This window comes from Rhododendron vialii, chromosome 2a (genome assembly GCF_030253575.1).
Source record: "Rhododendron vialii isolate Sample 1 chromosome 2a, ASM3025357v1".
NCBI lineage: Eukaryota > Viridiplantae > Streptophyta > Magnoliopsida > Ericales > Ericaceae > Rhododendron > Rhododendron vialii.
Genome location: NC_080558.1, coordinates 11,777,501 through 11,802,749, shown reverse-complemented (window position 1 = coordinate 11,802,749; position 25,249 = coordinate 11,777,501). Strand labels below are relative to the sequence as shown.

General features: G+C 40.0%; 1 protein-coding gene across 4 annotated transcripts in view; it reads left to right on the top strand.

Moving 5' to 3' along the window:
- The window catches only part of LOC131316427 (putative late blight resistance protein homolog R1B-16), a 79,839-nt gene that overhangs the window by 41,355 nt on the left and 13,235 nt on the right, over window positions 1-25,249 (top strand). The window lies entirely within an intron of this gene.

The following is a 25,249-nucleotide window of genomic DNA, read 5'->3' as shown; positions in this document are numbered from 1 at the left end:
AAAGAGAGCCTTGGTAAAAATATCAGTAGTTTGAGCTTGAGACCCAATGTGTTGAACAGAAATCAGTTTGCTCAAAACCTTTTCTCTGATAAAGTGATAGTCGACTTCTACATGTTTAGTACGAGCCTGAAATATTGGATTTGAAGCAAATGCAATTGCAGACTGATTGTCACACCAAATAATATGAGGCAGAGCTGAAGTGATACCCAAATCAAGAAGTAACTGGTGAATCCAAGCCACATCAGCTGCAGTGTGAGCAAGAGCTCGGTACTCGGCTTCAGTAGAAGAACGAGCTACGGTGGGTTGCTTTTTAGCACTCCAGGAAATCAGATTTGATCCTAAATAAACACAAAATCCAGTTGTAGATCTTCTATCTGTGTGATCCCCTGCCCAATCGGCATCTAAGTAGGCTGTGAGATGCAAAGAACTAGGGACAAAATACAGTCCTTGATGAATGCTTCCTTTCAAGTATCAAAGAATTCGTTTAACACCAATAAAATGACTAAGCCTAGGATCATGCATATGTTGACAAGCAACATTGACAGCAAATGCAATCTCTGGCCTAGTCAATGTAAGCTATTGTAAGGACCCTACAATCTTTCTGTACCAATGGGGATCTGGCATAGGCAAATCAGGATCAATCAAAGAAGGTTTGACAGAAGAAGGAGAGGAGCTTGGTTTACAATCGTACATACCAGCTTTAACCAACAAGTCCTGAGCATATTTGGTTTGAGATAAAAGTAAGTTCTGACCATGTTGAAGCATCTCAATACCAAGAAAATAACTAAGAGTACCCAAATCTTTGAGCGCTGTAGGGGGACAAATTCAAGTAGTGCTCTGAACAGCACTGGAATGCAGTGGCTTCACGTGCCTCTTGAACGTAACCCTAATTTGTCAAAGAAACCCTTGTCCTGCAAAACAGACAAGGAGTGAGTGCACCTTTGCCTCTCGTGGCAAAGGCCCTCCGATGCCTTTGTTAGTATTTCGTACTAGCGATCAAACCCTAATTATCAGTAGGAAAGCAATAAGAATGCAGTGTATTGCGTACCTTTTACCTCTAGGTTTACCTCTTATTTATAGATTTGCGTATGCTTGCTGGCCAAGCATCCGTGTTGCCCTAGGATTCCTAACTCGTATAGGAATCTCAGGATATCAAGGATTCTCGTTTCCTTTATCAGTTCATTTACCTTAATCCTTGTAGGACTCTTTTCCATAACAAGCCGAACATCCCATACTCGTTGGGTATCTTTCTCAGATCCTATATTCTCGGGATCTTATCCTTTAACGGAATACCAGTGATTCTGGACCCTTCTAGAATGTTCCCTCAAATAGGACTTCTCTCTTTGTTCGGCCATCTCATGGCCGAACAGACGGCCTGGACCAGTTACTTCACGTGTTACTGGTCCTAAGGAAACAATTTGGACCATATCCTTTCTAAGGAGCTCTCCTCCTGTTCGGCTTTCTCTTGCCGAACAAGTTTCTTGAACAATGGCATCTCTTGTAATTTTCCTTGTATTTGGTCCAATAACGTCTCGTGTTATTGCCCCGAGAATCGTACGACCTTTCTGGACCATTGACTTCTCATATCACTGGTCCATAATGCGTTGACCTTATCTTGGCCGTGCTCGGGCTCGTTTTGTACCTGTTCGGGAATACCTCCCTACAATTGCTCCCCAGCTTTGCTCGTTTATATTTCACTTCAGATGATGAGTAAAGCTTTTTTACCGAACAAATTCATTTTGTTTCTGCACCCTATTTCATATATTGGTGCAATGTTTCATCATGTTGCTAAGAAAAGATCATCTTTTCTTGTGGTCGTCACAGGCTTTTAGCCCTAACCTTTACACGTGTCGATCATCGTATTGCTTTATATTAAATACGAACAGACACATTTTTTGGGAAACGGAACGCTCAAACGGCGTCTGGGGTGACGTTTCACATACGCCACCAACTTTTTAGGGTATTTTTGGATTTTCGTCCCATTTTCAAAAACCCCAATCTCTCTCTTAGACTCCTTCTACAGGAAAAAAACGGTTCAAGCTCTTCCCCGCCATTGAAGCTCTGTTCATCGTCTCAAGGCCTCTTCTTTTCTGCTCTTTAGGGATTCCATCGACTATTCTCGTAAGTCATCACTTCTTCTTCTTACAACTCCATTTCTCTAGTGGATTGTTTACAATCTCGTTTTAGGGTTTTATCGTCCTCTTTCTTTATACTTCAAAGAACCCCAAAAGTTTTTCTGGTAATGGGGAGATTTGGTAGACACTGTAATACTCCTCAAACCATGGCTAGTTTCAGATCTCGATATGGGATTCCTGACAACGTAGCTACTGTTTTGGCTCCTGAGGATGCCATTCGCGAAAGCTTCGATTTCGACACCCTTCACATTCCAGTAGTAGCCGTCGTTGAAGGCGGAGTTAGGTTCCCCTTAGCCCCTCTACTCCGCCAAGTCTTAGCGTATTACAGGCTTTCGCCACTGCAGGTTTCTGCTAATTTCTTCCGAGTAGTTATGGGCATAAATACCCTAAATCAAATGTTAGGGACCTCCCTAGGCTTGTACGATATCCACCATCTATATAGCATTTCCAGAACTGGGGACGCCCTTACGTATTATTTAAAAAGTAGGGATTCTAGAAAGAAGCTCGTTCTCGAACTCCCTGACTCTGCTCGAGGGGGGATGACGACGACTTTCTGATCGTTATGGGCAACTTCGAACCCAGAGATGAGGACGACCAAGTGATTGGTTTTCATGCCCCTCACATATTCGGGAGTCCACGTTAGTGCTCTCCCCTAATTTCATATATGTTGTCCTTTTTCATAGGAAAAGCTTTTACGTGCTTCTAATTGCTTATGCTTTGTTTCAGCATCAAATATTAACCGTGGTTATAACATCATAACCCCACAAGTTCACGTAGCTGATATCAAACGAGCACTTGCATTCAACGGCGAAGGGACATACCTTGCAGGCCGAGCAAGAGCTGCTCAAGTACTTCTCAGCTACAAAGCTTCTTACGGTGGGTTTATTGATCGGCGAACCCGAGCAGCCGATAATCCTGCAGTAGCTGGTCCTTCAAGACCAGTTCCCGAACAAGAAGAGAGGCATTCTCGGACACCTCCAATCTCCGACAAACCTATTCCTCTTGTCGAAGAAGCTTCCAGCTCGACATCTGATTCTTCTTCTAGCGGCAACACCCCCTCGCCTCCTGATATGAACCGACCAATTGATTTAGGCAGCCTTCTCACCATCCCTGGTCGAGGTCGTGGTTGGGGCCAAAGTGTTCAAGGTCGTGGTCGTCGCCCCCAGACTCAAATCGATGCTCCTCCTGGATTTTCTCTAGAAGAAATTGAAGCCCTTCACAGAGAAAAACGTCAACGGGTGGAAGAATCCCAAGAAAGACCCCCACCATCCTCTTCATCTCCTGTTCCTATCTGGGCTCCTCCATTCTCGCACGGGAGCCGAGCTATCACTGCTCGGGACAGTGTTGAGTCAGAAGGCACTGCCCTTGCCCTGTCTCAAGCCTTTCTGCTGCCAGGAGATATGCAGAAGGAGGTGGCAAGCTCGTCTGACAACCTTCTAAGCTCATTCATGTCTCACAATGCCAAGGTAAAATTTCGCTTTGTAAACCATAGCATACCATAGCATTTGGTATCCATGTTTAACTGTTTTGAACGTTCCAGGTGATGCAAAAAATGGTGGCCATGGCTCAAAAGCTTAGCCAATCTGAGCCTCAACGTGTCAAGCTTGTAAGTGAGAATACCAAGCTTCAACGTACCATCATCAGGCTCGAGAAAGAAAGGAACCAAGCCTTGGGAGTAGCAGGTGGTTTAAAGGGACAACTGAAGGGGACTGAGGACAGTCTAAATCAAACGCTGAAGGAACTCGAGGCGAGCCAGAATGAAACCAAAGCTGCAATTGAGAAGGGATACATCGAAGGGATTAAAGTAGCTACGGAAAGCTATACAAACCAGATGCCTGGGATACAAGACCAAGTCTGGGTGGCCTCTTGGACAGCTTGCCTTGCCAAAGCTGAGATTCCTGAATCATCTCCTCTCTGGACCAACATTGAACTGCCTAGTGCTGCTAGTCAAGAGGAAGATATTGTAGAGGAGAGAGATGATGAGCAGATGGTGAACGTGTCTGAGCAACCTATTTCTGAAGTGGAGCCTCATAATGATATGACCAACCCTGGCCAAAAGGAAGTCAGTGGTGGTCAACTTGGAGATGAAAATACCACAGAAGACGTGATTGCACCAGTAGCTCCTACAACTGTGCAAGATCTCACTGAAGATGAATGAGTTCTGTCTTCGTTTGTCTTTCTTTACATCTGTTTTGAATTGTTCCCTTCAAGATACCTGTTCCAAATGTTTCTATCATGGGTATTTGAAATGTTTAAGTTATTTCGAACTTATGTAAGTCTTTCGTACTTAATTGTTTGAAGTTTCACGTACTTATGCATATATTCGTATGCTTCCAAGTTTGTGCATATTCTCATATGCTATGGACTGTTTGTGCATATTCTCGTATTCTCTATGCATGTATTCGTATGCATCGCAAGGGTTTAAGTTTCTCGTACTTGAATATTTCGTGGCTTAAATTCCATACAAGTGTTTTCACACTTTAAGTTTCACGTACTTAGAACATCACACAAGTGTTTCGTACTTGCGTTTTCTCAAGCGTTTCGTACTTGCGTTCTCACAAGTGTTTCGTACTTGCGTTTTAAGTTTCACGGACTTAAAAGTTTCGTACTTTAAACTTGAGTTTAAGTTTCACGTACTTAAACTTTTGTTTTAGGTTTCATGTACTTAAATGTTTGAACTTGTGGTCAAGTGTCACGTACTTAAACGTTTATTTTAAGTTTCACGTACTTAAATGGATATCCTATACCCTGCTCCCCAATACGAATGAGAGAAACCAATTTCGTAATTCGTATTGAAAACAAATACCAAGAAAACAGCAGTTTATACTAAAAAAGTAACTTCATTCATAAACTGTAAAACTCAAGAGGGCGTTCCTCGTACCCTTTGTAGCAAAAATAACAAAACTAGAACACAAGAGAGTTTTATTCGTAACTCTTCACACAATCACGATGTGCATAAAGAAAAATTTATTCATATAAAAAATTTTCTCAGATTATGGACATTCCAAGGTCTTGGCACTGGGTTCCCATCCAAGTCTGCCAATCGATAAGCCCCAATGCCCGCGATTTCTGTAACTCGATATGGGCCTTCCCAATTCGCCCCTAGCTTTCCCTCATTAGCCACTTTAGTATTGCCGAGCACTTTTCGTAGCACAAGGTCTCCAACACCGAACTCTCGTGGGTGTACATTCTCGTTATAACTTTTGATGAGCTGCTCTTGGTATGAGGCCAAGTGCACCAAGGCCCGCTCTCGTCGTTCCTCGGCAAAGTCTAACTCAATCTCCAAGGCTCTGTCATTTCCTCCACTTTCAACCAAAGTGGTCCTGTTGGTCGGCAGACCTATTTCCAATGGAATAACGGCCTCTGTTCCATATGCTAATGAATAGGGGGTCTCTCCCGTAGACCTTCTAAGCGTTGTTCGGTATGCCCATAGAACCAATGGCAATTCATCGGACCATTTCCCCTTTGCCTTATCCAAACGTTTCTTAATCCCATCAAGAATTATTTTGTTTGAAGCCTCTGCTTGTCCGTTGCTTTGAGGGTAGGCTGGAGTTGAGTAATAATTTTTGATCCCATACTGGGCACAGAAAGTTTTGAACTTCTTCTGAAATTGTGACCCATTGTCCGTAATCAACGAATAGGGTACCCCAAAGCGAGTTATGATGCTCTTCCACACGAACCTTTCTATCATAGGTTCAGTGATTTTGGCCAATGGCTCTGCCTCGATCCACTTAGTGAAGTAATCCGTTGCAACTAGTAGGAATTTTCGATTCCCAGTTGCTTTGTGCAGTGGACCTACTATGTCCATTCCCCATTGAGCAAACGGCCAGGGACTTGTTAGCGGCACCAGATCCTCAGCTGGTGTTCGAATCATAGGTGAAAATTTCTGACACTTCTCACAAATTTTTACGTACACCTTAGCATCTTCTTGCATGTACGGCCACCAATACCCTTGGGTGATTGCTCGGTGGGCTATGGACCGACCACCAGCATGGCTTCCACAAGTTCCCTCGCGAATTTCGTGGAGGAACTTTTGCACCATCTCAGGATGCACACAAAGCAAGTATGGTCCTGTGAAAGACTTCCTATATAGTTTTCCTTCTGGAGATAACCAGAACCGAGCAGATTTGGTCCTAATTTTATGAGCCTCCTTTTTGTCCAAAGGGAGTGTTTCATCTCGTAAAAACTCCACTATTGGGTCCATCCAACTTGGTCCTTGGTTCACGTTTAAGACCATCTCCATACTTCTCCCAATGCTCGGCTCAATCAGATACTCCACGGCTATTTTTCTTTTAAACTCAGATGGTACAGCTGCGGCTAACCATGCCAATGAATCTGCATGAGCATTCTTTTCAGAACTTATCTGCTCAATATACACCCTTTCGAAGGTATCGAGCAGATCTCTGGTCACCTGTATATATGCCGCCATCTTCTCGCTCTGGGTTTCGTATTGCCCGGACAGCTGATGAACTACAAGCTGTGAATCACAATATACCCTAACATGTTCGGCTCTTAGGGTTTTTGCACTTCTCAAACCAGCTAAAAGTCCCTCGTACTCCGCCACGTTATTGGATGCATTGAACCCAAGCCGAACTGATAGCTCCAACATTGATCCTTCAGGGGGAAAAAGAACTACCCTTATACCTGATCCGGTATTGCAAGCTGACCCATCAACGAACAGCTTCCATTCCAAGGGATCTTGTTCGGCTAATGCCTGTTTCTTCGTTACAGGAGACTTTGCTTCACACTCCTTTCTCATAGGAGGCAAAGGTGCAACCGCAGGTGAGAATTCTGCCACAAAATCTGCCAACACCTGGCCTTTGATTGCTGTGCACGGCTGATAGTCGATGTCATATTGGCTCAACTCAACGGACCAAGTCGAGATCCTTCCCGAGAAGTCTGCCTTTCGGAGCAGTGATTTTAATGGGAACTCAGTGTAAACCACAACTTTATGGCTCTGGAAATAATGTGGCAATTTTCTAGTTGCTGTTCTTAATGCTAGGACCAATTTCTCGAGGGGCAAATACCTTGTTTCGACATCTAACAAAGTTTTGCTCACATAATAAACTGGGATTTGCTCGGATCCCTTATTTCTTAAAAGTACAGCACTCACAGCATGCTCAGAAACAGCTAAGTATAAAACTAGAGACTCACCTGTTTCTGGGGTCGAAAGAAGGGGAGGAGAGGCCAAATATCCCTTCAGATTCTGGAAGGCTTTTTCACATTCTGCTCCCCACTCGAACCCTTCCCTTTTCTTTAACAGCTGAAAGAAAGGTCTGCACTTGTCACTTGATCGGCTAATAAATCGATTAAGAGCTGCTGCCATCCCGGTCAATCATTGGACTTCTTTCGTTGTCCGAGGACTTTCCAGATTTTGTAAGGCCTTTATCTGGTCGGGATTCGCCTCTATTCCCCTTAGAGTTACAAGATGGCCCAAAAACTTTCCAGAACCGACTCCAAACGCACACTTCGAGGCATTGAGTTTTAACTTGTATTTTCTCAAAATCTCAAAAGCTTCTCTCAAATCTGCAATATGGCCTTGCCCAGTCTTACTTTTTACCACCATGTCATCTATGTAAACCTCCATAGTTTTGCCGAGCAATTTTCTGAACATGATGGTTGCCAGTCTCTGATACGTTGCCCCTGCATTCTGCAACCCAAAAGGCATGACTTTATAATAGTACAACCCTCGTGGTGTAATAAAAGACGTCTTCTCCTGATCTAGCCCGAACATTGCAATTTGGTGGTATCCTCGATATGCATCGAGAAAACTCATCCGTGCATATCCCGCTGTTGCATCAACCAACTGGTCAATCCTTGGAAGAGGAAAACTATCCTTTGGGCACGCCTTGTTTAAATCTGTGAAGTCAACACACACACGCCATTTTCCGTTCTTTTTCTTGACGACAATAGTATTTGATAGCCATTCTGGATAATAAACTTCCCTTATTGCCTTGGCTTCCAACAAATGATCCACTTCTTCGATTACAGCGTCTACGTGCTGTACGGCTGCCCTTCGTTTCTTTTGAATGACCGGTTTATGCTGTGGTTCTATATTCAAGTGATGGCAAATAACATCTGCACTTACCCCAGGCATCTCCTCTGGTGTCCAAGCAAATACATCGACATAAGTTTTTAAGAAACTTATCAGTTCATTCTCTTCCTCTTCTGGCAGTGATTCCCCAATTAGAAAATACCTATCTGGATCAGTCTCGTTGATCAGTGTTTTCTTCAAATCCTCAACTACCCTCTCGGTTGGGTCTTTTCCAATATCCTCAATGGTCGGCAGATCCGGAATTTCCACAGTATTAACAAGGTGGGTATTATGGACTCTTTTTATGATGGATACCAAACATTGTTGAGCTATCTTTTGGTTACCTTTGATGTGCTCAATCCCATTAGACCCTGGGAACTTTACCATCTGATGGAAAGTTGAAGAGACTGCCCTCATCTTGTGCAACCATGTTCTCCCTATAATCACGTTATAGGAAGACGGTACATCCACCACTAAGAAGTCGGTTCGTAGCACCACTGTCCCAGCCCGAACAGGCAGAGTTACCTTGCCTAACGGCCAAACTGCTCCTGCTCCAAATCCAACCAATGGAGTTACTGATTGTACCAAATCTTCTTGTGTAAGCCCCAGTTTCTTGAATGCATCATAGTATAGCACTTCGGTGCAACTCCTTGAATCCACCAGGATTCTTTCCATATCATATTCCCCAACTCGTAGGGTTATGACCAAAGCATCATTGTGAGGTACCTGGACTCCTCCCAGATCTTCATCCGTAAAAACTATGCCCTCGTTGCTTGCCCCTTCGTTGCGCCCTCTTTTCTTCCCCAACTGCATTACATGTTGGTCATGTTTCACTTGTCTCTGAAGCAATCTCACCTCATTTCTCGTATAAGGTTCGGCTAATCCATGTATCATATGGATTACCCCTTTTGGATTCTGTTCGTAATCCAATTCCATTGCCTTGTCTTTATCCTTGGAATCTTCTTGGATAAATTCTTTGAGATAACCTCGTGAGACCAAATCATCAAGATGCCGTTTAAACATCTCACAATCCTCAGTCATGTGACCCCAATCCTTATGGTAACTGCAGTGCTGATTCGTAGCACGTTTTGCATCTTTATTCCCACCAAGAGTTGGGGGCCATTTGAAATATGGTTGATTCTTTATTCGATAAAGAATCCTGTAAATGGGCTCTTTCCAAACCGTGTTTATCGAAAAGAATGACTTGGGATCCGGGGCTTGTTTATCCTTGAACTGCTCTTTCTTCGCGTGCCCATAATCTTTTCTTTCACGATAAGTTTTGGGCTCTGGCTTGTCAGCTTTCTTTATAGGCCCCTTTACTTGCTCGGCGGCCAACTTTCCATCCTCTCGTAGGATGTCATCCTCGTTCCTGGCGTGCTGCTCAATTCTCTCCATCAATTTTGCCAATGTCTGCACGGGACTCATGTTTAGAGACTTATGCAGTTCCCCCCGAACAGGTAAGCCTGTTTTAAACGTGGCTATTGCGTATTCTTCACTACATCCTTCAATCTCGTTGAAGGTTTCCCAGTACTTTTTGCATAAGTCCTGATCGGCTCGTCCTCTCCTTGCTTCATAAAAGAAAGACTCTCAAAGGTTTTGGGAGCTTTCCTGCTCGTCAAGAACCGTGCAGTGAATTCCTCGGCCAACTGCACCCATGTTCGGATAGAGCGTGAGCCCAATTTGTGGAACCACGACAAAGCAACCTTCCCTAAACTCGACGGGAACATCTTGCACATGATTGCATCATCCCCTTCATGCATAAACATTGCTTGTTGGTAATGCTGTATATGGGCCACGGGATCAGCATCTGTCTCGTAGAGGATGAATGTTCCGTGCTTTACCCTGGTCGGCAATCTAGCCTCCTGTAACTTTTTTGCAAAAGGGGAGGATGCTATATTCTGAAGTGCTTTCCGTGCTGCTTCCCGTGCAGTCATGGCTTCATCCTCTGGTCCTTTCTTGGATCTAATTCATTCCCAATCGGAATCAGGTCTCTCGTACCTGTCCCTATGATGTTTTCTACTCCCTTCCTCCTCGGGGGTAGAGCTTCGACCTCTGCTTCTCCTCTTTCTTGGAGATACCCTCCTTCGCTCGGGTGTTCGGATCTTGCTCCTCCCTTTTCGTGGAGAAGTTTTATGTCGCCTCGGGGTCAGACTTCTACTCCTGCTCCTCCTTCCTCGTGAAGGAGCCTTTTGGTATTGTACCAAACCGTATTTACTGCCTCTAGAATTTCTTCGAGATAGTCCAGAGTCCTCCGGATGTTCTCTAACTCTCTCTAGTTCTCTGATTTCATGTTCTCGTTTTTTGATCAAACGAGCATACTCCTCAATTTCTTGTCTCTTCTTATCAAGAATGTCTTCGCCACGGTATACGCTTCTGGAGTGTGCAATCGATTCATCCCCTCGATGGGATTTAGTCCTTCTCGTGGACTTCGATGCCGTCTTTCCATCTCTATTTTTGGAGTTGCCGTGGATAGTAAGGGGGTGGCCCTTACTTGTGGTCCTCTTGTGTCCTCCTTCGGGCTTTCTCGGAGCCCCGGGTGGAGACTTATCCCCTCCTTCAATTAACACATCCTTTGGGTCGTGTGGCGTTGCTGGATCTATTTCCACCATGGTCGTATTTCCAAGGGAACTCTTTCGTTTCCCACAGACGGCGCCAATTGTAGGGGGACAAATTCAAGTAGTGCTTTGAACAGCACTGGAATGCAGTGGCTTCACGTGCCTCTTGAACGTAACCCTAATTTGTCAAAGAAACCCTTGTCTTGCAAAACAGACAAGGAGTGAGTGCACCTTTGCCTCTCGTGGCAAAGGCCCTCCGATGCCTTTGTTAGTATTTCGTACTAGCGATCAAACCCTAATTATCAGTAAGAAAGCAATAAGAATGCAGTGTATTGCGTACCTTTTACCTTTAGGTTTACCTCTTATTTATAGATTTGCGTATGCTTGCTGGCCAAGCATCCGTGGTGCCCTAGGATTCCTAACTCGTATAGGAATCCCAGGATATCAAGGATTCTCGTTTCCTTTATCAGTTCATTTACCTTAATCCTTGTAGGACTCTTTTCCATAACAAGCCGAACATCCCATACTCGTTGGGTATCTTTCTCAGATCCTATATTCTCGGGATCTTATCCTTTTACGGAATACCAGTGATTCTGGACCCTTCTAGAATGTTCCCTCAAATAGGACTTCTCTCTTTGTTCGGCCATGACGGCCTGGACCAGTTACTCACGTGTTACTGGTCCTAAGGAAACAATTTGGACCATATCCTTTCTAAGGAGCTCTCCTCCTGTTCGGCTTTCTCTTGCCGAACAAGTTTCTTGAACAATGGCATCTCTTGTAATTTTCCTTGTATTTGGTCCAATAACGTCTCGTGTTATTGCCCCGAGAATCGTACGACCTTTCTGGACCATTGACTTCTCATATCACTGGTCCATAATGCGTTGACCTTTTCTTGGCCGTGCTCGGGCTCGTTTTGTACCTGTTCGGGAATACCCCCCTACAAGCGCAAATCTTTGACTGAGAACACTGATAAGATCTTGAATATACGTAGCATCATCACCAGTTATTAAAATATCATCAACATACACAAGAATGAGAGTAATACCATGAGCTGCTGTAGAAATAAAGAGAGATGAATCTGCTTTACTAGCATGAAACCCTTGAGTGAGAAGAAAGCTAGAAAACATGGAGAACCAAGCTCTGGGGGCCTGCCTAAGCCCATACAATGCCTTATTCAATTTGCACACATAATTTGGATGAGCAGAATCCTTGTACCCCAGGGGTTGTCTCATGTAGACTTCTTCCTCAATAACACCATGCAAAAATGCATTAGACACATCTAGTTGACGAATGGACCATTGGTTATGAACAGCTAATGAAAGAACAACCCTGATTGTAGGCTATTTAATTACAGGACTAAAAGTTTCTGAAAAATCAATGCCTTCATACTGTTGATTCCCATTAGCAACAAGTCTGGTGTTGTACCGAGCCACACTGCCATCAGAATGCCTTTTGATTTTGTAAATCCATTGACATCCTATTATGTTTGCATTCGATGGGGGGGGGGGGGGGGGGGAAACAAGAGTCCAAGTCCCTTGTTTCTTCAAAGCTGCATATTCCTCGGCCATAGCATGCTGCCAAACAGAGTGTTTGATAGCCTCGAAAAAATGTGTGGGCTCCTCATTTGGTTCAAAGACAGAACTAACATTGTGATCAGATATAGGTGTGTCTACTACAGCAAAACCATAATAAGATTGTGGTTTTGAAATGCCATTTTTAGATCGTGTCATCATTTGATGAGAAGGTGTAGAAGGTGCAGAAGGTGAAACTACAACAGAAGAGGATAAAGGAATAGTTGTAAAAGGATCAGAGGTGGAAGAAGAAAAAGAAGAATTGGATTGATTAGAACAAAGAGAGGGATGTGAAATATCAGAAAAAGGAGAAACTGCAGGAACATGAGAAGAAGAAACTTTAGGAACAGGAGAAATATTAGAAACAGATTCAGAAGAAATAGGAACTGAGATGTGAATATCACTAAAATCAGTGAGAGAAATCTGGAAATTTGAAGGAGAGGGCTTAGGTGTGTTGATACAAGGTTGAGTGACAAGAGTAGAATAAGTAAACTCATTTTCAACAAACCTAACATGTCTTGAAGTATACACTTTAGATGTAACAGGATCAAGATATCTATAACCTTTTGTGGTAGGACAATAACCAAGAAAAATGCAATGAATAGATTTTGGAGTGAGTTTGTTTTGAGCATAAGGCTTAAGCCAAGGAAAACAACTACAACCAAAAGGTTTCAAGGCTGTATAATCAGGTGAGGATTTGAACAAAAGACAATATGGAACTTGAAACTGCAAGGCTGTATGTGGTAATCTATTAGCTAGGTAGACTGCAGTAGTTAGAGCCTCAAGCCAAAATTTATTAGGAAGATTAGATTGTAACAACAAAGCAATAGTTGTCTCAATGAGATGCCTATGTTTCCTTTCAACTACACCATTTTGTTCTGGTGTATGAGGACATGTTGTTTGATGAATAACACCATTGTGCAAGAACAAGGCTAGCAGAAAATGATTTACAAATTCTCCCCCATTATCACTTCTAACAGTTTTAATAGTGGTATGGAATTGAGTAGAAACATAAGCTTTGAAATGAGCAATGGTATGTTTTACTTCAGACTTGTAATGAAGAGGAAATAACCAAGAATACCTTGTAAAATCATCAATCATGAGTAGATAATATCGAAAACCTTTATGAGAAGGAATGGGGGATGGACCCCACACATCCATATGAACAAACTCAAAAGGAAAAGAAGTTTGAGTCTGAGACAAAGAAAAGGGAAGCTTATGACTCTTAGCCATTTGGCAAGCAACACAATTTACATTTCCAGATTTTGAAACTGGTAAATGAAACTGCTTTATTAAAGACTGAAATAAAGGTGTACTTGGATGACCAAGTTTATTGTGCCAAAGCACGGTGGAATCAGTTGTAGAAAGAAAAGCTGTAGAAGAAGAACCAGTAGTGGAATGACCAGTGGGGATTGAACTTTTAAAGGAGTTCAGAAGAGGATACAGGCCCTTGCTGCAAGGCCCCTTGTAGAGAATTTGATGTGACTCCTTGTCCTGAATGACAAGGCCATTGGAATCAAAAATAAGTATACAGTTATTGTCTTGTGAAAACTGATGAACGGAAAGAAGATTATGAGTAATGGCAGGTGTATGAAGAATGTGAGACAATCTAAACTGAGCTTGAGATGTAGATAACACACCTGATCCAGTATGAGCAACCTGCAGATGAGAACCATTTCCAACTTGAACACCACCAAGCACAGAAGTGGTTTAAGGATATGCAATATTCTGTAAAGTGCTGGTGATGTGTGATGTTGCTCCACTGTCAAAATACCATGGATTGCCTGACGAATCACCCATGGAAAATCCCAATCCTTGGTGTCCAGAATTCATCATAGGGTCAGAAAAACCAGAAGGCATTGTAGATGAGCTAGCTGCATTAGGATCTGATGGAGAAAGAACTCCACCAGAGTAACCAGCAAAATTAGCCTGAGCATAAGGTGGAGGACCAGCCTGAGCATAAGTAGGAGGACCAGACTGTGGATAGTTGCCAAAAGCTCCAGGTGGAATAGAGAACTGGGGTGTTGAAGTATAAGCTCTTGATAACTGAAAAGAAGCAGGCCTATTGTGTGAAGGCAGACCATTGGGACGAAATGTTGATGGATACTGTACAGAGTTCATGATGTTAAAGGGAGAGCCATGCCACTGTGACTAAGGAAACTGTGACGACCAAGCAGAATTTGAGGAAAACGGAGACTGCCAAGGAAAATTTGATGGAAATGAGTAATCATTGGGAGCAACTTGCCCTTTATAGTAGCAGTATTGTGTAATGTGATTTGTCTTTCCACAAATACCACAGGGATCCCTGGGAAATCTAGAACCTCTTCCCCCTCTGCCTTTATCAAAACTTCGTTGCTGAGGTTGAAAGAATTGTGTTTGGGGGAAGAACTGTGACTGAGGAAATTGAGATGGTTGAGGAAATTGTGGTGGAGGTAAAAACTGAGAAGAAGACACAAATTGTGGTAAGGCTGGAGTACTAAAGGTAAATGCAGCAACATTAGGAACTGAAGGTGATGACATAGGCGTTGGCATAGGGTTTGGATTTGTGACAACCAAAGCAGAATTTGTGTCAACAGTTTCAGTAGAACCATCAGACATTTGAATATCCTCACCACTAAGCATAGTGACCAATTCATCAAAACTCAAAGCTGTATTACCACTGGTTCTGATTCCCGTTTTAAAACCATTGAACACGGGAGGTAAACCATGTAAGGTGTGGAACACAAGATCCGCATCAGATAAAGGATTTCCAGCAGCAGCTAATTTTTGAGCATAAGTCTTAATAGTGTCAATATAAGATTCCATGGTGGAAGTCTTGGTAAGACTATAGAGTTTGCTTCGTAACTCATGTACATGAGTTCGTGACAGAGAATTATAACGAGTATTCAAAGAATGCCAAACTTCATAACTGTGATGAAACCCTAACACATATGGCAATGTAGATTGAGATAATGAAGCAGTTAAACAGGCTAATAACTGAGAATCGATAAGCTTCCACAGAGCAAATTCAGGATTTGATACCATCTCATCAGTGGAATTTCGAATCTGAGACGAAGGGCATGGAACTGTACCATCCACATGGCCAAGAAATCCATTAGCATTCAGAATATTCTCAACCTGTGTCTTCCAAAGTAGAAAATTGGAACCATCGAGTTTGATATTCACTAATGAGTCAAAATTGGAAACCAAGAACGCAAGTGTTGGTGGAATTGTAACCGTAGACGTCGTCATAACCGAAATCAAGAGAAAGCAAGAACAAATTCTCAACAAAAAAAGAGGAATCCGAGAAGAAAAGAGAGAGACTTGCGTCTTTATGGCTTTGATACCATATAGAAATTCACAGAAAAGAAGGAAAATCAAGAGAATCACAAAGTAACATAAGAACCCTAGAACTCATTCAAGAACTGAATCATATTTTCTCTCTCATCTGTTTTTCCGCTTGCCCTGATACAAATGACCACAGAAACAATATATACCACTCAAGTGGTTCTCCACCGACTTACAACTACCAATCACACTTAGCCAGCTAAGCTCAAATCAAATCTAACTAACTAACAATCTAATTACTGTTACATCACTAATTACATCACTAAATTCAGTTACATACACGTGCTATTAGTGACCCTTGCTGACAGATCTCTATAAGTACTGATCCATTGATATTCGATAGCCTTGTTTTATGATGATTTCTATAGTTTCTGAGAATGACATTTGCGGTTGTTGCAGTGCTATATTGATCCCTCAAATGGATTAAAATTCTTTTCCCAGCTAGATAGGTTATGCTATCTCAACAACATGGAGACCACCTGTTATAAACCCAACGGGAAGAGAAAAGGCAGCCACAGCCGTAAAGCTAATTTCTGCAATAAATATTAATTTGTATGCATGTCTGTTGTTTTGTCTATCGAGTTCCTTCTCTAGCGTACACTCCCCACTCTCGATCTCCAGCTGAGCTTACGGTTTCGATCTAGATTTCAACAAAGCATTTCTGTGTTCTGCCCGGTTATCTCGATTACTTAATCTGTGTATGGATTCGAAGGTTTTGTCGTCGCTTTCTTCTTCTTGAAAGTCCGCAAGCGAGGACAATGTAGTTCTGTTCGCCCGTCTCTGGGGCTCGCAGGGTTATGTTAACTAGTGTTGCAGTTTGCTCATTTTGCTTCAGTCAGCTGAGTGGTTGTAATATCATTCAACTCCAGCAATACTTTTACCTCTGATGGCCGGGTCTTATAATCGACGACACCCTCAGTTTTTGGAAATTTTAGTCGATGGGGAAAAAGTTTCTTGGCCAAAGGTTGGGGTTGTTCTGTTGTGGGGCCATATTGAATAAAAAACAAACAAAAAAGTCGAATACTTCCTTCGTTCTTTTTTTAGTGTTTACCACGGTCATGCATGTTATTTTTTTATGTCTATATCTCTCATTGTACATTGGTTAAAATATATATGTCATAATGTAATATGAATCTTATTTGATAGATCTCAATTATTTATATAAAATAATAATTTTAAAAACAATAATATATGTCAACAAATATAAATCATTAAAAATTACACGCAAAACTAGTGGACAGTTAAAAACGAATATTTTGAGTTTTGACTGGCGATTTTGCATAGTAGTTGCTGCACAAGCTGTTCGATCAACGCAACAAATCCATTCAGCAAGTATAGCGATTGGATAGGTGGACATGTTGATTCCATGTGAATATTTATATAATATAGAGCATCGGTTTTTTAAATTCTTTATATTTTGGATCATTAAATTTGTACATATTTTTCTATAGCTGAAATTTACGGGTGGTAAGATTAGAAATATACTTGAAAATAATAAATATTTGAAAGAAAGATGAAAGAAAAACTAAAATTAATGTTTTCTCATCTTATTTTCATTCCTTATTTTTAAATTTTCCATACTTTCCTAACAATTAATGTTATTAGTAAAAAATGATTACTGTGATTTAGGGTTGTCGCTCTCTCTCTCTCTCACGTTAATTCCAAAACCGATTTCAATTTTGAATCCAAAACTGTTTTCTCTCACACGCATACGCGTTCTCTCTCACACACATACGTTTAGTGCGCTCTCTCTCTCTCTCTCTCTCTCTCTCTCTCTCTCTCTATATATATATATATATATATGTGTGTGTGTGTGTGTGTGTAGGCCTTGTTATTTTTTAAAATGTATTCAGATTGCTAAATGTTTAGTTGGTTGAGTGATTGAGGGGAAAAAACTGATTAATTATATATTTGGTTATTTGATTCATTGCAATATATTGGTGGCAACAAATGTATTGATTTTGTTGCATATTGATTTTAAGTTATAGTTTCATCTTCGCCTTCATCGAGTTGAAAGTTAAAAGCCAACGAATATATACACGTGTCTGTGATTTCACATTGGAATTAATTTTCTTATTTAACATAATTTTCTATAGTACATAGCGTAAGGGTTTAGAGTCCATCTATACTTGACAAAAGATAAGTTGTTGCAATTGATGATTACTTTGATCCTATGATTTAGGCTCATTCTCCTCCTTTCAATAAAGTACTCACACTTTTTGAACATATTACACAATTGACATGTGGGTTTTTTTACTCCTAACAACTGTACATTAATGTCTCTATGATTTTTAAAAGAGAGAGAGAGGGAGGGAGAAGAATACCAAAACTTTTCCAATTCTGTGTTAATCTGAAGAATATATATAAAGGAACATTCACTACAAGAAAAAACACTTTTGCCGACAAAAATAATAGTCGCCAAATGGTTGTTTTTAGTCGCCAAAAGGTTTCCACGACTAAAAATTTTGGTCGCCAGTTTGGTCAGCAACACTTGGTCTGGGAAAATTTTTGCCGACTAAAATTATTTTTGTTGCCAAAAATTATTTTTCCCGACAAAACAATTTGTCACGAAAAGTTATTTGCCGATCAAACAAGTTTGTCGCAGAAAGTTATGCCGACTAAATAATTTTGTCGCGGAAAGGTATTGCCAACTAGAATTTTGGTTGCCGAATACATTTGCCAAATAAATAATATTAAAAAAATCATATGCCACGTGGCACCCCTCTTAATGCCTCCTCGTGGGATCCTCCTAGATTGCCACGTGTCTCATGTCTAATAATACCCACACATGCATTTCCCAGGAATCGAACCCCCCACCTCTAACTCCTTGGCGAGACGCGCAACCACTGGACTACACAACAACTTGTGATGCATTCCTCTAAACAATATATATATTATGTTTGAAAAATAATATATAATATATAATATATAATATATAATATTTATTATTATTATTATTATGTACGAAAAATTATAAATATATAAAATAAAATAATTACATATTTTTTTGGTAATTGATGCATTTCATAACCAACCATGGATAAACTCATATTTTTAATTACTTTTTTAATTATATTTTTTAATATAAAAACAGTTTAAATAATTAAGTGCTCTAATTCTCAATTCGTTTGAACCGTTGCAAATATCTTATTTTTCTGGTCATTTTATCCTAAAATGTAATAATTAATATTTGTCTTTAGGACTCTTATAATTAAATATCTGCTATTCATATTATTTTAGTGCTCTCATTTGAGAGTTCTACAGCAAAAAATTAATTATGACCATTTATATTAAAATAGTTAAAAAAATAAGATCTTCGCGCCGGTTCAAATGGATTGAAAATTTGAACACTTATATTTTAACTATATTTCAATCCCACTAAAATTGGTGGGTAGTGTCATGTCCGCTAACCCACTAGCTTTATATATAGAATGACAGAGCATGAAAGCTTTAGGACTTGTACCAAGAAAATTTAATGATTTTCGTTTAATAAAATAACATCTACAAAATGTACGGATCGGATGAAAATAACATGTCGTTTATGGGCCCATAATCAGACGTTTATCAAAGTGAAGTACCTAATTTAATGATTGACGATCATGCATCTATAGCTATCTTATTAACTCCATATTTTGCATGACTAAGGCTCCGTTCCAGAAACATTTTTAAAAAATAAGTAGCTTATTTCACATTTTCAAACTCAAAAATAATGTAAATAAAAAATATTTTTTTAATTTTTTTTGCATCGTATAAAAGATCTCGATGAGATCTTTCAAACAAGATCCATATTGCATATTTTTAGATTTCAATAAAATCATAATTTTTTAGCTTGAAATTGCCTTCTTAAAAAATAAGAGCTTTTTTACGTTCCAAAACGGGGCCTATTATGCTCAGTGGATACTAACAGAACGATTCCGATCATGTTTTTTATGTTATGATTATATAGCTACCATGGCCCCGTACGGCTAAATAAGCCATTTTGGCTTATTTTTTGTTCTTATTCAAATTTTTTTCGTATCACTTGGCTTATCATCAATTTTTTTGGAATTATTACATCCTCATGACAAGAGGAATCTAAAAAGTAAAATTTTTTGATCAAAATCCAATTTTTTTTGAATAAAGACGAAAAAATTGGTTTATTGGCTAGCTTATTTTCGTCTTTATTCAAAAAAATGGATTTCGGTCAAAATTTTTTACTTTTTAGATTCCTCTTGTCGTGAGGATGCAATAATCCCCAAAAAATTGGCGATAAGCTAAGTGATATGAAAAAAATTTGAATAAGGACAAAAAATAAGCCAAAGTGGCTTTTTTAGCCGAACGGGACCTCATTTACAACAACAATACAAATTTGGTTTATATATGTTTGCTACAAGTGAATGTATTGTACCTATATAATCATAAAAAATAAAAAAAAAACTATCATCCGACCCTTGAATTTGTAGTGTCCGTCGAGCATACTAGTCATGCAAAATATTGGAGTTGATTTGATAGCTATAGTCGCATGATCAGTAATTATTATATACAATAAAAGTAATACACTTTGATATACTCTGATTATATATGGACCCATAAACAATATGTTATTTTCATCTAATCTGTACATTTTGTAGATGTTATTGATTAGATGATCCCTACAAAACATCAAGTTCATCGCATGTTGGTAGCCAAATAATCGGACAAAAAATAAGATATATGATGATATAAATTACATAAGTTTATTATGATATAATAAATAAATTTTTTCATTGCCGACTAATATTTTGGTCGCCAATTGTTTGTTTTCGGCGACCAAATAACCTTTGGTAGCCGAATGCTAGCTTTCGCCGACTAAAATGTTTGTCGCCTAATGTTTTCTTTTGTCAACTATTAATTTAGTCGCCAATTGATTATTTTCAGCGACCAAATAACCTTTGGTAGCCAAATGTAGCCTTTTGCCGACAAAGTATGGTTTAGTCGCCAAAGGGCCCCACAATCGGCAACAAAAAAGAATTTAGTCGCCAAATGTCTACAATCGGCGACAAAAAATATTTTGTCGCCAAAAGTTATCAATCGGCGACAAAATGTGATTAGTTGCCGAAAGTTGGTCGCCAAATGTGTTTTTTCTTGTAGTGATTCCGGAGACATAAAAAAAAAATACTTCATCTCAGCCATTGAAACCACAGGCTGAGATTAGAAGTTCACAAAAAATTACTATTGGACGCAAAAAATTACTCCTAACCACAAAGAATTACTCCTGGCCGCAATAAATTACTCTTAGCCGTAAAGAATTACTCGTGGCCAAAAAGAATTACTCCTGACCGAGAATTACTTTTGGCCTCATTAAATTGCACTTGGTCGCATTGAATTGCACTTGGCCGCATCGAATTACTTTTGGCCGCATCAAATTGCACTTGGCCGAATTGAATTGCGCTTGGCCTCATCGAATTGCACTTGGACGTTTCAAATTGCACTTGGTTGCATCGAATTGCTTTTGGCCGCTAAAAATTACTCTTGGGCATTACGAATTGCACTTGGCCGCATCGAATTACACATGACCTCATCGAATTGCTCTTAGCCGCTACGAATTACTCTTGACCACATTGAATTACTTTTGGCCGCTTCTAATTGCACTTAGCCGCATCGCATTACTTTATGGTCTTGCAACTTGGCCGCATCGAATTACACATGACCTCATCGAATTGCTCTTAGCCGCTACGAATTACTCTTGACCACATCGAATTACTTTTGGCCGCTTCTAATTGCACTTGGCTGCATCGCATTACTTTATGGTCTTGCAATTATTTATTGCCAAGTGTAATTTGATGCGGCCAACAATAATTCTTTGTGGCCAAGAGTAATTCTTCGTGGCCAGAAGTAATTCGATGTTGCCAAGAGTGATTCTTCGCGGCCAGAAGTAATATTTTGCGGCCATTAGTAATTTTTCGTGGCTAGGAGTAATTCTTCGCATCAGATTCTTTTTCTTTTTAACTAATAGGTAAGAGAACAAAATTGTTGTTCAATACAACTTGTGTTGTTGATTTAGATGATTTGGAGTTTCATGATCTGTCTAGGATTAAAAATTGCAAGTTTTTTTTGTTGGAACTTTTTGGGTAGATAGAGTTTCAAACTCTACTTCTTACTTGGTTAATTACATGTTATCTTGGAACTATTTTGCTTTTCTATTTTCCTAGGTCAGTTAAGGAAACAAGTACGATAGGAGTGTCACTTTTGAGTTAGCGGACGTTCAAAAAATTGAATTCGAGTTGGAATCCCAGATGATTATACATTCTTAATATCTCTGATGCTATTTCTGAATGCAACTAACGGAATTGAACAGATTTGATAACATTTATTGTGTTAAACTATTTTATGAAGTTGGTTAGATGGACCATATTTGAAACTTATTCTTAAAATGAAAATTTTCAAGAAGTAGATTTTGTTGGGAGAAGATAATTTTTTCTAATTCACAGTTATTTGTAATGCTCATCTCGCATGAGGTGAGACCATATTGATAGGCACGCAATATCGTAGATATGGGCACCTAGGTTGGACAAGTTAGTGCATTAGAGGCAACTTTTATCTCATTTTTCGCTTGATGCCGCGCTTTGTTTTTGTTATTGTGTCTTTGTTAGTTTCGCAGAAAATAAGGTGGATTTTGCGCCAAGATTGGATTGTGAGGCCTTGAGGTTGAGTTGGAAGTCGCCGTGGGAAGAATTGTTGCTGTTTTTAGCTCGAAATCAACCCGGAACGCATCGAAACGGACCCGAACAAGGCCAGCACCAAGGGAGGCCTGCTCGGAGCCCGGGCCAGCTTCCCTATAAGGCCGGGCAGGCCTTCGTGTGTCAGCTACAACACCGTTTTCCCCTACCGCCTCGATTTTCGTATTTTCTGTATTTTTCTACAGTCCCACATCGAAAACTTAACGTTTTTCCTCTACGAATTCACCCTATATAAACCCCTTACCTCTCTACTTTTGAATTTGTTCAGAACTTTCGTTCAATTCACCTGAGAGCTAGTTGAAGTTTCCTAGCATTCGGGAAGTTAAGCTTTCTCTACGCCGTTAGGCTACCGAGGGTTTCTTGCATTTTGTTCAAATACTTGCACTTCGGTAACTCGTTTTAATTTTTGTTCTTTATTAAAGTTGTTCGTTGGTACTTGTTTAATTTATATCTTTTGATCATTTCGTTTTCAGAATCATGTTTCAAATTATGTTTTTTTGTGTGTCTTGCTTAATGATGAGTGAGTAGTCGTATAGGTAGGGTCGCAAGGTGATTAGCACACCATGGTCAGGTTGGACACGTTCTGCTCCTGTTTTGAAATAAAAATAAAAAGACAATTTTAGGTTAATAAAGTACTTCTGTTAGACGAACCCAGGCAGCGTCGGAGCCCATGTGAATGGGGGACCAAAACTTGTTCTCCGCTGCGCATGGGTAAATGGCGCCCATAAAGGTTTGTATCTTCCGGGGTAGCTTTTTCTCTCTAAAATCAAATGTTTTTAAGAACACCAAATGGAGCAGATAAGTCTGGGACTGATTGCGAGTGCTATGAACCCTACGACCGTACCTCCTTTTTAATTATTTAAAAATCAAACAATTTCTTAAGTTTAGTCAATCTCAATAATCAAACACAAGGGGAGCCACCTAAGAGCCAATTTAATCAGCTAATAACCCGAGTTTTTGTCAGCACACATAACCTTCTTTGTGGATTTAACTTCAGTCTTACTGGATATTGTGCTACGTCGGTCTCTGTCACGCCCTCGATTTTCAACATAATTAAACATAGCTTTTTTTGAATAAATCTACTCACATTACCTTACATAATATCCCAAAAGAGTTCACCATGCCCTAGTCATTAAATTACATATCCAACCAAGAGTTTGAACAAATTACATCATTTAAAGAAATAGAGTTAAAGTTCTATTACATTCCCAAAATATGTTTTACCAAAAAGTCCATGAGTCTCTTTTACCACCTCTTCCGAGAATAGGGACTACAATGCATGCACTTCACTTTATGCTATTGCTCCGGAATCACACTTGAAAAATGATAGGTTGAGCTATACTAGCCCAGTAGAGAAATCTACACAACCATTATATGCAAATGGGATGACAGGTAGAATGAATAACAGAAACAAGGTAGGGTATCTCAAAGGAGAAACAAAACATGACTAGCGATTGTCCCAACGTCGACGACATATATGAAGTACCATGACTACACACCAAGACACTAGGGTAACCACAACACCCTATTCCGAATACTCTATCCACTCCTCGACTTCACTTTAGTCATAACGTCACACGTTTAAAGATAAGGACTGCTTCGTTCGCTCCGATATAAGGAATAACGCCCCAAGCGTAGGGCTTAATACGTCAGTTGAAGCATAATAATTCGGAAGACCGAGATCGTACCCAAGGGAAAAATTAATACGACTTTGCTAGATTTGTAGATGCAAGTAAGGGCTTTCGGCTTTTAGGCAACCAACTGAGTTTTACGTTTGTAGTGGAAAGTAAAAGGGGCTAAATTGAAAAGCGAATAAACTAAGATAAAAAGCAGGTTAGGTCTAGGAATTACTAGCACTCACGACTCAAGTTAAACTACATTTTTCACTCAATTACGCGGTTCAGGATACACAATTAAGGTTCCCAAATCGAAAAATAGAATGGGTCGATTACCAAGCTGGCTCTAGAATTTATTTAGCAAATGCCTCGTGTGTCAGAGCTCCAAGCATCATGTGTGGTAAGTAGGCGATGCCCTTACCTACACATGATCAAGGAGATTAACACCTTAGCGATTTGACAAATAAACCCGAACTCCACATCGATTCTCGAACCAAAGGTTTAAACTTTATGGTGAAAAACACAATTCTACTTGAGCCACGAAGTGCTAATCACCCCCATGACCTAACCTTGGAAAACTACTCACACATATCTATTGAGATAAGAGCAAGCAAAAATTCTACTTAGCATAATTGAAATAACAACACTAGAAGAAATTAGATTAAACGGTAGATCGAATAATTTGTTACAACGTTAATGAAGACGACAATATCAAAAACTAATTAATTAAGACAGAAAATTAAAGATTCAAAGCTGAAAAATGAAGAACAATCAAGACCAATTCAAAATCTAGATCTAGATCTAAAAAATGATGCAATCAAATCTATTCTACTTTTTTGTACAATGATATCACGGGCTTTTATATCCTCCAAGTACGCGCATAGAATATTCTCCAAGATGCTCCAAAGACGCCCTCTTAAAGCCCTCGGCATCGATGGAGAAGGACTTACGTTGTTGCTAAAGGCCTCGGCATCGATTCAACATAATACTTCCCATCGATGCCGAGATGGGTAAGGAACTGGACCTCTAAGTACTTTGATATCGATGGATCATTTCCCTTCCCATCGATGCCGAGCCTCTTATCTTCAGCACTTCAGCTTCATAGCTCCCAGTAGCTTCCACAGCACTCAATAGCTTTCGCAGCATCTTATTTAAGTAAATATTGCATTTTAAATATTTCTTTTACCTTTTCTTTACTTTAATTTATTTAATGAAAATAAGGAAGTACCCACCCCCCCCCCCCCAATTTGGAAACAATGGCATTACCAGAATTTTGAGATTTCAATCAAATCAAAATGTTGACTCCCAGCTTT